Genomic DNA, 14,504 nt, shown 5'->3' on the forward strand with positions numbered 1-14,504 from the left:
ATCTTTTTTTTTTTTTTAATGTTTATTTCTTTAGTTTGAGAGAGAGTGCACATGAGTGGGGGAGAGACAGAGAGAGATAGGGAGAGAGAAAATCCCAACCAGGCTTCACACTGTCACTGCACAGCCCGACACAGGGCTTGATCTCATGAACTATGAGATCATGACCTGAGCCGAAATAAAGAGTTGGATGCTTAGCTGACTAAGTCACCCAGGTGCCCCTACAGTTATTTTGTTTTTAATGTTTATTTAGTTTTGAGAGAAAGAGACACAGAGTGTGAGCTGGGAAGGGGCAGAAAGAGAGGGAGACACAGAATCTGAAGCGGGCTCCAGGCTCTGAGTTGTCCACAAAGAGCCCAACTTGGGGCTCAAACTCATGAACCATGAGATAATGACCTGAGCAGAAGTTAGATGCTTAACCAACTGAGCCACCCAGGCAACCTCCCTACAGTCATTTTTTTTTAAAAAGTATTTCAAATACCTATAACCTTTCAAGAATTTTCTTTTTAAAAATATTTTGGGATATATCTATAATTTCATGAGAATTAAAGAACTGAAGAATCTAGTTCACAAATATAGTTCACTACAAAGTAAAAAATATTTTATCAAAAACTTTCCGGGGCACCTGGCTGGTTCAGTCAGTGGAGCATGGGACTCCTGATCTCAGGGTCATAAGTTCAAGTCCCATGTTGGGTGCTGAGGTTACTTAATAAATAAATCTTAAAAAAAAAAAAAAAAAAAAAAAACTTTCCAGAAAAAAAATGCATCATTATAAAAAGTAGCAACTGTTCTTGGGAAAGCATCTTTTCCTTAAGATTAATACTTCACATTTAAGTGCCAGGGACAAAAAAGATGAAGTTCAATATTTGCACAAAGAAACTATAATTTATAGTACTCCTAAATGTTAACTACAAGGAATTTTTCATTCTTGTATGTCTCATCTTGGACTACCACTAGGAAAATGTACCTAAGAAATTAAAAAATATGACTGGTAAGAATTAAAATGTAATTAAAACTGGTTTAAATATAGTCAATTACCAAAGTCAAAATACAGTTTAATGCAGTGAACTCAGATATATTTAAACACAGGCTTTTGGTAGAAATGATCGCCTCTCTCACTTCCCTGAAGGCATTCAAAACCAGTACTTAACTCCAAAATCTTCTCTTTTTTGAACCTTGTAACCTTTTTTTGCTCTACAATTTTTGACTCTATGCCACAGAGCTTCTCAACTAGGGCACCGCTGACATTTGGGGCTGGACACTTCTTTGTTGTGTGTGTGTGGGGGGGTCCCATACACTGCAGGACATTCAGTAGCGTATCTGCCTTCCATCCACTGGATGCCAGAAGCGCAAAAACCCCCCTTCCCCAGCTGTGGTAAACACAAGTGTCTCCAGGAATACCAAAGGTCCTAAGGGAGGGACAAAACACACCGCAACACACAAACCCACTGAGGAACCGCAGCTTTCGAAATACCTGGGAGCTACTACTCATTCCCAGCACTTGAAGATCCTATAAAACAAACAGAATCTACCAGCTTCTTCCTCAAAAGTCAGCATGGACGACCACCAAGGCGAACATAAATGAAGCCCTCATCCTTTTATAAAACCTGCAGTTAGCAATGAACTCTACAGGCAGAAATGCATCTTGAACTGGAAGAGTTTTGCTGAAAGTACCTATTCTCAGTGTATAGGAATCCCAAGGATGTCATGTGGATTTTACTGTATAAAATATTCCTACTGTAGTTTTAATACTTTTAGATACAAAAAGGCACAATGCACACCTTTAAGACACTGTAAAACAGGTCCTCAGGCCTTACTTATTCACCTATAAACCTTCACCTTTCAAAGTGGTTTCTGACATACAGAGCATCTCTACATGAACTCCTCTGGATCAACTGAATGAACACCTGAGAAAATCATCATAATTTGTCCCTGAATGTATTTCGCCACAAGGCAGTTATCTGGTTAATCTGCTAAATTACAATTCGTAGACTCAATCTTGCTTAAAAGGATCCAGACTAGAGACTGTCAGCTTGACAGCACAAAACTGAGGAAACTGAAGCAAATGCAGACAAAAGACATGAGTGACTTCAAGTGGCACTTCATAAAGAAGCCACGTGTCAGAGATGAGGAAGAGGAAGATGAGAGAGGCAGCTGTACCCTGAGGCCGTCTTTCCTCTTTCTGAGGCTTGTTTTCAGATTTTCCTGGAACCCAGCAAAAACTCTATCTACTTACAATAAAGATCTCTCTAACTGAAGCAAGTTTAAATAGACTTCTGATCCCACTCACCGGAAAGAATCCTGCCTGGAACACTCAGAACAATTCTGTTTTTAATTACCAAGGTAAAAGTTGTCCATTATAAAACAGTAATAGTTTGAAATTTTAAGACTAAAATGTTGCCAACTGTAATTGTTGTTCAGATAAACTAGCAGATCTTTGCAATCACCACAAATGGTTGCTGCTATTTCCTCTGATACTAGTTCTTTTACAGATTCAAGATAATATTTATCTTTCAAATGGCCCAAATTTGAATAAAATTAATTCATCAGGCAATTATCCTCAAATTGAAAAGCACATCATCTAACTTTAAGTCGTTTCAACAACTAATTCAACTGAATTCAAACAAACAATGGTCATTTTATTTCATATTCTCCCAATATTTTCCATATTTGTTTTCTAACAGAAGACACATTTTTATGTGGAAAAAAAAATAAAGGTTCCTTCCCATAGTAACGCACTTAATGCTTACAAAAGACAAGGAAGTAAAGAAAAATGACTTGGGCCATCAAGGAGCAAGCCAGATAAAGACTGGGTTTGGGTTTACTTCTCTGTCCCAAAATTCACTAACTCGATAGTAATTTTTAATTTTTTTATGTTTATTTATTTTTTGAGACAGCAAATTCAAGCCAGGGAAGGGCAGAGAGAGAGGGAGAGAATCCCAAGCAGCCTCTGCACTGTCAGTGCAGAGCACAAACTGTGAGATCCCGACCTGAGCCAAAACCAAAAGCTGGAAGCTTAACTGACTGAGCCACCGGGGCACCCCGATACTAATTTTTTAAAGGATAAACTGACAAGTATAAAGAGAAAGAAGAAACTACAACAAACAAGAAATATAGCATCTTTGGAAGATGAACAGCGCATGTCGCAGTGGTTAGAGCATCGGGAAAATAAACAACGACATTAAAACAGGTGGCTAAGGAAGAAACAGAGTAGGACTCAGAAAACAAAATCATGTTTAAATAATGGAACACTGCAGAAAATTTCATTAATTAAAATGATTTACATATATTTGAGAAACAGCTTCTAATTAATGACCTAATCCAGCAAATTATCTCCATAAATTACATGTAAAATTAACACTAAATACTATGGGAAACAGTGCCTATAGATACATAATGCAATCTGTCAACAAGTCTACTTTGGCTAAAGATGAAACATTACTTTAAGGGATACAGATTCTAGAGTCAGATTACCTACCTCAATTTAAATCCCACTTCTACCACTCACTAGGCAAAACTGGAAAAATTACTTAATCTCACGGAATCTCAGTGTCCTCCATCTGTAAAATGTATCACAACTGATGAATTATAAAAACATAACAAGATAATAAAGGGCAAAGAGCTCAGAAAGGTTCCTGGCACAAAACAATTCAATATTAGGGATTAGGACCATCCTACCACATGATTGTCTTTACTGGTGATCCTATGTTAATTTTACGTTTTATATTTAAGTGAATTTTAATTTTTATTTACATATTCATCACTATTTCCCACCTAATTCCAAGCTCCTTGAAGACATAATTTTCTTCATACAGAACTGTATTAGCTTTGTATGTATACAACAGATCCTTAGTGATAAAAACGCAATACTCCTTGCTAGATAGATAGGTTTGATTCAAGTCACATATGGCTTTTTTTTCCCTTTGCTTTCATTTAAAAACATGAACCTTTTGAAAGGTTTAAAAAAAAACAAAAAACTGGTTCCAGCACAGGTAAGGCACATACTGTCACTCGTCTTTCTGGCTGTGCTGATGGTTTCATACTCACTTAAGTGGTGACTTAAGTCATGAATTCTAGAAGAGTAAGCAATCAATGATGTAGCCAGCAGATAGTACTCAACCCGAAATCTAAGGAAAGGGAGTGCCATCCTTTATATCCAAGGCTTCCTCAATGCATACGACTTTCCACTCATTTTATACAAATTTGCATCTTACTGAAATCACTGTCACAACTGTCCAAATTGCCTTTACCTTATTAAGAAATTTTCCATTTGGATATAAGATGTTAAGTGTATCTCTTTACTACCTCAATCATTTGGATATCTACATATATTTTAGAGATTTTATATCTATCCTTATAGTACAAGATATTTTCATTTATTCCTATTCACTTAATCATCTAACAGATATTTATCAAGTGCCTACTATGTGACGGGCATTGTGCTAGGGATATAATATGCCCACACCCAGGGATGAGAAAGTCTAGTGTGTTCAAATTACTAAAAGATTTTGACAATGGTTGAAACATAAAAAAGAGGAAAGATCAGATAAGACAGAAAAGAGGTGGAGACAGGGAAACAGGCCAGACCTTGCAGGGCACTGGTAAGTTTTAGATTCATCCTTAGAGCAAGAGGCTTTAAAAGGAGACTCTAATCACTGGTTCCAAGATCCCCTAGCAAGGCAACAATGTAGAGACAGGTGATGAAGACTCTCTCCTTTGACCAAACTCCAATCAGGCTTCACTGAGCAGACCTTGGGTTTCCCTCTCTGTCCTTGTAGAATCCAGTCTGAGTGAGAATCGTGATAAATCAGCTTAATGAAAATCCCTCATCCTTGGTGTCTGACCACCTTGGATACCTGACCACCCTGTCTTCCCTTCCAGATTCTGCTGAGTCAGCCTACTAAGGATTCCCCTTACCTCTGCTGTCTCCTCTCAGTAATTTTCCACCCACTGATCCCCATCCCTGCTCCTCGGATTTAAATGCCTCTTGTCCTCATTAGAGTCGGGGTGGGGTCCAATCCCTCTCCTCCACTGTGGTGGTCCCTACAGCCGTATCAGGATGGGCTTCCTTAAATAAAGTCTGCTTTACCTTCTTTAGCAAGTGTCACTGAATAACTCTTTCTTTAACAGAATAGTACTTTTTCTTTAAAGCTGGAAGCCAATTGGAGAAATACTGCATTATTACAGGCAACAGAAGAGAGAGGCCGAACTACAATGATCAAAGGAAGTCTGGAAGGAGGAGACTGGCTAGAGACTGTCAGGACGCTGAATCCATGGAATGTGGGGTTTGGGCAGAGGGAGAGAAAAGTCATGACAACGCTCACATTTCCCAGCTTGAACCAAATCTGCCATTCACTGATAAGAAATGCAGGAAGAAAAGGCTTGCTAAGTCCTATGGAAGACACCACAAGGTCCAGCGGTGGTGGAGCGGTCCAAGAAGAAATAGCCATGGATGAAGCTCCTTCTGGTTTCCTCTACTGCCTCTGTGAAGAAAGCAGCCCTATTTACTAAGATTGACAGCCAAGAGGATACATTCTGAAGAGCAAGACTGTCTGATGAGTCCACTGTACAGAACAGGAGATACTTAGACACAGGAGGATCTTGTATGTTTCATGAGGAACCAGAGGGAAAGAAGCAAGAATGTATAGAGGTACCAATCTATAAAGCGGTGTTAACTTAATTTTTCCAGCTGTTCTGAGTATCTCCAGCACAGTTAAATTGATTGAGGATGATGAGGAATTTACCAAAATATTTAAAGCCAAGAGACATGATGATAAATGTCCTCAAACAACAAAACAGAAGCTGAAGATATGGGCCATGGATTCTAAACTGGATAGGACAGTGCAGGCAACAGATAAAAACAAAAAAACAAAACTAAACAAAACTGAAAGGCAGATTAAGTGACTAGAGAGCCTCAAGGTTCACAGAATAACAATTATGAGGATGTAGAGATGCCTGGGTGGCTCAGTTGGTTAAGCATCCGACTTCGGTTCAGGTCATGATCTCATGGTTTGTGGGTTCAAGCCTCGTGTTAGGCTCTGTGCTGAAGCCAGCTCAGAGTCTGGAGCCTGTTTTGGATTCTATATCTCCCTCTCTCTCTGTCCCTCCCCTGCTCACACTGTCTCTCTCTCTCTCTCTCAGAAATAAATAAAAAACATTAAAAAATTTTAAAAAAAGAAGAAGAATTATGGGGATGAGTCTACAGCCATACCACCCTGAACCCATCCGATCTCATCTGATCTCAGAAGCTCAGCAGGGTCAGACCTGGTTAGTACCTGGATGGGAGAATTATGGGGATGTATCACATTAACGACGCTGCAAATAGAAACTAACAAATTCCTACGTTGGGTCCACTGAAGACTTATCTAACAGTCATCCAAAGCTCAAACAGTGGTAAGGCTTGAAAACCTTGTAAAGGAACTCAGTCCCAGAATGGCTTCAGAGGACCTCTCATAAATGATAGCCATGCTTAAACACACTTAACCTCATAAAGAGCCTACACTTCCATTATATGAAAATAATTTTCACTACTGCCACCTTTCCAGTTAAAACTCAACACACAGTGTGGGCCTACATGGCTCAGTTGGTTAACTGTCCGGCTCTTGATTTCAAGTCATGAACTTCCGTGAACTCACAGTTTGTGAGTTCAAGCCTTGAACTGGGCTTGCTGACAGCACGGAGCCTGCTTAGAACTCTCCCTTTCCTGCTGCCCCTCACCTGTGCACACTCGTGTTCTCTCTGTCTCTCAAAATAAATAAACTTAAAAAAAAAACTCAACACATAGGCCAACAGATATCATAACATATCTTTATGATAGGGGCGCCTGGCTGTACATGCAACTCTTGATCTCAGTCAGGGTTGAGTTTAAGACCCATGTTGGGCATAGAGATTTCTTTACAAAAGAAATCTTATCAAATAGAATCAGGCTCATGCCTCCCTACATCAATAAATTTGGTTCCTACTGAACCAAATGGAATCTCCTTCAGATCTCTCTCCAAAACTCCCTAAGTCTCTAAGGATTATCCTATACACAAATAATACCTGTCCTCTTTCAAGGCTTCTCTAGTATGTATATTTATTATACACATAAAATCTAAATATTACAGTCTAATGTCAGTAACCAGTCCATGCTTCTCATCTTGCTTCTTATAAAATCCTAAAACAGTTAATGCATAGCACTAGGGAACGGATTCAATTGCTAAGGTATTAAAGGTAAGATTTTCTCCATGTACATGCATACATATATGTATACATACATGTATACGTACACACACACACACATTCCCCCCATGATTCTAAATGCTTAAAGAGTTGATGAGAGTTTAAAGTTGAACACGGGAAAGTCTGTTGGCAGTTCTTCTTCCTCATTATGCCTCATTTATTATACATGGAACCAGAAGTTAAATTCTCCAATAGAAAACTTTTTGATGTAGCTTTAACTTAGAAATCAAATAACAGTGTTTAATCCAGACATTTATTTGGACTTGTTAAAATTTTAAATGAAAAAACAATACATATGTACGCACATATGTACATATAAATCTCAAAAGAATGTCATGAAATGTTAATCTTATAGAAACGGATTTCCAATTGCTTTTTAACAGTAACCCCTGGAAATGCAGTATTCAAGTTACCTGTTTACATCCATATATGTATATGTAACAAAAGTTTCACAAAGTAATTATTTTTCCAAGTGTGTTTTTGGCATTTCCTACTTTTACTTTCCTTTTTTAATGCTTGTGATAATGTAATAACTTATTTTTGCAAACCAGTAATAAATCATAACAGTTTGGAAAACAGTGAGAAGACGTTGAGAATGAATATTCCTACAATAAATACCCTTCCTAAATTTTACCTACTTTAAAAGCTGGACAAGCAGAGGCTCCTCAGGGTTTTAGCTTCATAACTATTTTGAAAAACGGAGGACAAAGTGAAAAAGGGTAAAAATTAACATTTTAATTCACAATCAACACCATGAGTAAAAAGTTCTGATTAAAGGCCCTAGACCTATGCTCTAAAATACAAAGGTCAGGCTCATTTATTTCCGACCACAAACTAAAGCAAAAGCTGCTTACTCCAGAATGATTCAAGGCACTAAATAACCACTAGCCCACAGGCCCACCGAAATTAGCCTATCCATGTTCATTTATTATATGTATGTGCCATTCTCATGAGGCAGTTTGAAAAATAAAGCTGTAACAGTATCATTTTGTCTCTCTACAAAAATTTTTCTCAACGAACATGATTTACTTCTCCAATCAGATACCTCTACCTATTGTAGAGGCAAGAAAATGCAGCAACCCCCAGTGAAATGAGCTTCAGTGCCACCAAGTTAGAGTCTCAAACCGCCCCTATTTGAAGTTCACAACCATCAGAGTCCTATGTGCGCTGTAAGTATAAAACAATCCCCCATGGCTAATCGACTCAATATTCACCACTTAACCTTTTAAACCCATTTATTGCTAAATTAACGCAATTAGGACATGATAGCAAAATTAATTAACATATAAAAATTGAGTATTAAATGCCATTATGTAAAACATACAATTTGTAGTTTTCAACTGTGATCTGAAATGATGAAATTTAATGTTTTTTAATGTTTTTTATTTATATCTGAGAGAGAGAAAGAGACACAGCATGAGCAGAGGAGGGTCAGAGAGAGAGGGAGATACAAAATCCGAAGCAGGCTCCAGACTCTGAGCTAGCTGTCAGCACAGAGCCCGATGTGGGGCTCGAAACCACGAACCATGAGGTCATGACCTGAGCCAAAGTCGGACACTTAACCGATGGAGCTACCCAGGGAACCCTGTGAAATTTAATTTGAAAATTCTTTTCTTCACTCCCTTTATGACCTTATCGCCCACCTCTCCCTCACACACTTCCAACAGGATTCTAATTCTGGGTGAGCTCATACTTTGCTATAATAGTTATGCTATTACATTAAAATACCATTTTGATTTCTAATCAACAAAATTACTTTTATTTATTTATATCTTACCTCTATCAAAACTGTTTTTTTCTTGAAAGAAAACAAGCACATGAGCTGGGGAGGAGCAGAGAGACAGAGAGAATCCCAAGCAGGCTCCATGCACCCCACACGGGGTTCGATCTCATGACTATGAGATCATGACGTGAGCCAAAATCAAGAGTTGGACACCTAACCAACTAAGCCACCCAGGCACCCCAAAACTGTTTTTTAAAAAAGATCTGAAGTAGCCTGAAAAATGGAGGTAAGAAAACATCAATCTCAAAAAAATGCACCTGAAAATGGTCTTTATGTAACCTCCTTTTTAAAAAATATTTATTTATTTTTGAGAGACAGAAAGAGACAGAGAAAGAGCACCAGCAAGGGAGGGGCAGAGAAAGGAGACACAGAACCCAAAGCAGGCTCCAGGCTCCAAGGTGTCAGCACAGAGCCCGACCCCATGAACTGCAAGATCATGACCCAAGCTGAAGTAGGATGCTTAAACAACTGAGCCACCCAGAGGTCCCCTTATATGACCTCCTTAAAACAAACTGCATTACCTTAAAATTGCTACAATAAGGACCTTTTGAGAAATCACATTTCTGTAGTAGAATAGTAGCTTGACTGATATAACCCACTAAAATTCAACACTACAGGTAATCTGAAAATTCCTAAATATCTCTAAATTGTTTAGTAATCCAATGGTTCAAATTAATATATACTCATGTATATGGGTGTATGCATACCTATATATGTACATGTGTGTATATATATGCAAAATTCAGAAGCCTCACTTTATGCAATTAAATATACTTGTATAAATAATTCTTGTTATTTGAGATTACAGAAAAAATAATATGACAATTAAATTTAAGATGAAACTATAAACTCATATAATTTGTCACCGAGCCTTAGAAGAGTAACAGTTAGGAACTATCTTATACCCACTCTGCCAATAAGATACAGCAAGATCTCATGAAAACAGAATGAAGCAACCTAGTAACCTCAACTATCTGTAACAAGTCAAGAATCAGAAGACCATCTGAGGGGGTAAGATTTGTGTCACAGAGTGACATCACAGACACCCCTACTCCTCCCCATCCACAGTTAAAATGACTCTGTGATTTTATTTATTATCTATAAAACACGTAAGAAATCCAATGACAAAAGAAAATAATTAAAATAAGATTTTAAATGCTGAGCGAAATAAGTCAGGCAGAGAAGGACAAATATCATATGTTTGCACGTATAGGATTAGGAGGATCTTCACGGAGGAACAAGGGGGAGAAGAAGGGCAGAAATGGTGGGGGAAAGGGAGAGAAGCAAACCATGAGAGACTCTTGAATGCTGACAAAAACTGAGGACTGATGNATTATTTAAATCCAAAAATCACATTATGCTTTAAACATCTAAACGTTGTCAAAATAGATTTCTTTTAAGTTTGGTGCTTAAGGCAATAAACCACTACCTAACCTGTGAGGTAGTAGGAAAAAAATATGTACTAGTCCCTGTCCCTGGGTCCAGGCACGGAGCTCCTACATCCCTCATAATTTTGTAAGCGACAAGGGCACCAGAGGCAACTTTTGTTCTAACATTTGGTCTCTGTCCCTGGTTCCTGACACAGATCTCTTAAATCCCTTGGAATTTCCTGGATGACAGTAGGGTCTTTTGTTCTAATGAGGGGACTCTTGGTGGCTCCTGGATGGGGGGGGGGAGGGGGGGGCGGGGAAAGCTAGCAGANAGCCATGATTAGAAGCTTGGAATTCAATCCCAACCCCACTCTCCGGAGAGGGGAGCGGAGCTGGAAGTGGAGCTAATGACTGCCATGCCAAGCCGATGAAGCCTCCATAAAACTCCCCAAATCCAAGGTCTGGAGAGCTTCTGGGGGGCCCAACACGTGGGTGGAGGTGCCGGCAGAGTGGCACTCTATTAGAGACGGCCGGAAGCTCCACATTCCTTGCCCTAGGCATCTCGTCCATCGCGATGGTCATCTGTCAGAGTATCCTGTCAGAGTAAACTGGCGAACAGTGAACAAGCTTTTCCCGAGTTCTGTGCGCTGCTCTAGCGAGTCAATGGAATCCAAGGGGGGAGGGGGTTGTGGGAACCTCCACTGTAGAGCTGATCAGTCAGGAGGACAGGTGACAACCTGGACTTAAAACTGACACAGGAAGGGGCAGCTGTGAGTCAGAGCGCTTAACCTGTGGGATCTGATGCTATCTCCCAGTAGATGGTGCCAGAATGGAGTTAAACTGTTAACACCCAGCTCGGGCCACAGAATTGACTAGGAGGAGGAAACCGCCCCCCCAAACACACACACCTCTCGTCAGAAGTGTTGTAAGTGTGTCATGTGAGAGAAAAGGAAAAATACAGGAAGAGGGCTGAGTTTTTTCCTAACACAAAACTCCTTCCCACAGAGCTATCTAGAATACCTCAGTGCCAGAAGCTGAGGATACTTAAGACCTTCGATTCTATTTCTTCAATCAATATGTAGACTGATTCTTTTAGAATTCTGTTACGTGAGACATTTCATAACAACACAGGCTGGTTATTAACGACAAGTTTCCACAGGCACACTCAGCATTTTATGCACACTGTATTCTTTTCCCTGATCCTGAAGAAGCCCTGTTAAGTATTATAATTTCAATTTTGTAGATGAGAAAAATGAGATTCAAAGATGTTAGTTGCCACCTGGTGGCAGATTACATATGAGAAACCGAGGTGTGTCTGAAACCCAAGCATGTACTTGTCGCACCAGGGGCTAAGGTTAGGCTACATCAAATTTTACCCTGTCCTGAAACTAATGTTTGGGGCCGGTGGTTATTTGGCGAATTTCCTATTACTGAATAAAAACGGTCCAATAAACTAAAATGTAAGGCCACATGAAGGCCAATTTCAGTCTGAATGACTCCCTTATTCCTGACAAACGGGGGGACAACTTGCCCAGATTTAAACAGGCTCACAGCAGAACCTTACCCCCAGGATACTGCTAATGGTGCGTGCACAAATGGATAAGGAAGTTCCTCCTCCATGTGTTAGAAGGTCATCTGGGAACAATTATAAGCAAAACAAACTAATACAGAATATTACTGAAAGGACTCTACTAAGCCAGGCACTGGCCAGTGACCGCACCTGTGCAAACACAGATGCGCGGACTGGGAAGCCAGGAAGCCGGAGTCCAGGAAGGAAGGAGCGGACTGGGAAGTCAGGAGGCCGGAGTCCAGGAAGGAAGGAGCGGACTGGGAAGTCAGGAGGCCGGAGTCCAGGAAGGAAGGAGCGGACTGGGAAGCCAGGAGGCCGCAGTCCAGGAAGGAAGGAGCGGACTGGGAAGCCAGGAGGCCGGAGTCCAGGAAGGAAGGAGCGGACTGGGAAGCCAGGAGGCCGGAGTCCAGGAAGGAGGAAGGCCCACAGACCGCAAAATCATAAAATTCAAAGCAAATGAACAAAAAAAATTCTTTTATATAAGTAATAATTCTAAAGAATTAAGAGAAATAGCACAATTTTAAGCCAATATATATAGCAGCTGACATTGTATCTGGGCTTTGAGATCCCTTTTCTTGCCACTGGTCCTTTTAGAATTGTATACATTAAAAGTCACAGCTTTTCATAAAGCAAGTATTACACAAGTATTGCTATGTAAGTAAAATACCGACCCACTCTTTTCCAACAATCCACATAAATGTATTTAGAACTTATGAAAATATACTGAGCCATGAAACTTTCATTTTAATGTGCTTAACACTCACCTGCCTGAAATCATATCTCCGGGTAAAAAAACATTAAGTACTCACTCCAAACTATATTTATTCAATAGCCTCCCCTCACCCCCCACAACGGAACAAAGGCAAAAAACATTCTCTTCTACTGACAAAGTAGGAGTCTTTTCCTTGATGGTAACACCACAGACAAAAGCTATATAATTTCTTAACTGACTGATTAAACAATTCACTAGGAACATATTCAACTTCAAATCTTAGGAGTTCATGACATTATCCCTATATTCATTCATTGACTAGTCATTGAATGTTTTCTATGCATTAAACCACAGAAAAGACCTGAGGAAAGAGACCTAATTGAGGATTCAACAACGATCCAGAAAAATCCAGACTTCCTGAATCTGGAGGCAAAGAGGCAAATTTCTTTGAAATATTTAATTTCTATAATATTAGCAACAAATTCACAAAAGTTACAGTAATAAAAGCTTTTAACTATAAGACTCAGCTCAATTATCTAAGGCTTTTCAAAGTGTCACACATGTACAAAGATCTAATATGGTTAATGTTAAATGGTACTGACAAACGGACTGCGGATTACTCTGAACTCATGAGAAACGGCACACAAGTGTTCTGGCTTTGACCATGAGTTCAAATCTCAGCTTAGCCTCCTACCAATTGTATGGACTGGGAAGTTTCAGAAAATCTCTCTGCCTAGGAGTTCCCATCTGTAACAGGGTTAATAAGTGAGAAAAGATGCCTAATAAGATATACGGCTCAAAGCAAGCTTTCTCTAAAGAGTCAGTTACCTGCTCTTCCCTTGCTCCAGAGCAAAGGACAGAACCTTAAGTCCTCGATTAGCAGCTCCTGACATGATAATCACATCACTCCTCCTCCTTGCCTAGCGCTCCCACTGGAAAAGGTTTCTTTATTCCATCTCACGTGCTGGGAAGTCTGGGAATACCACTGAGGTTTATGCTCAAATATAGATATAAAAATACTTTCAAGAGAAGAAAAAAAGATTCTCTTTTCCAAATTATTGGCTTCTAAAATACCTGGTTCAATAGAAGGGCCCCCAGGGTGGCTCAGTTGGTTAAGCATCTGACTCCTGTTTTCGGCTCAGGTCTTGATTTCAGTCAGGGTCCCTGGGATCGAACCTGGCGTTGAGCTCTGCGCTGACAGTGCTGACCCTGCTTGAATCCAGTCTCTCTCTCCTCTTTGCCCCTCCCCTGCTCATCCTCTCTCTCCCTCTCCCTCTCTCAAAATAAATAAACTTAAGAAAAGCAGTTTAAGGGGTGCCTAGGTGGCTCAGGCAGTTGAACCTCCGACTTCAGCTCAGGTCATGATCTCACGGTTCGTGGGCTCGAGCCCAGCATCGGGTTCTGTGCTGACAGCACAGAGACTGGAGCCTATTTCAGATTCTGTCCTCCTCGCTCTCTCTGACCTCCCCTGCTAGCATTCTGTCTCTCTCTCTCAAAATAAATAAACATATTTAAAAAACCAGCTTAAAAAATGAAAATAAAAACAGGCTAAACAAACTCTTAGTCTTGTTTTCTAATTAGTGTTTTCAACTAATTGAAATTAGCTAATTAATCAATCAATCCAGCATAAGGATCGACACTTCCCATGGAGTACTCATCCTGTGAGGAATACACAGAGTGATGCTTTCCCCCACACCCCAGATCGCACAGCTCTGTGGGGAAGCGGCCACACAGCACTCAAGGTAAATGGTACCTGCTGGAGCAAAACCGGGAAAACAGCGTGACTAGCGCCCCCTGCTGCTGCACCGTTGTAATCTCAACAATTCACTGTAATTAGTCTGGCTAATATTT

This window comes from Crocuta crocuta, unplaced genomic scaffold, assembly GCF_008692635.1.
Source record: "Crocuta crocuta isolate KB4526 unplaced genomic scaffold, BGI_CrCroc_1.0 scaffold253, whole genome shotgun sequence".
In the NCBI taxonomy this organism is placed as follows: domain Eukaryota; kingdom Metazoa; phylum Chordata; class Mammalia; order Carnivora; family Hyaenidae; genus Crocuta; species Crocuta crocuta.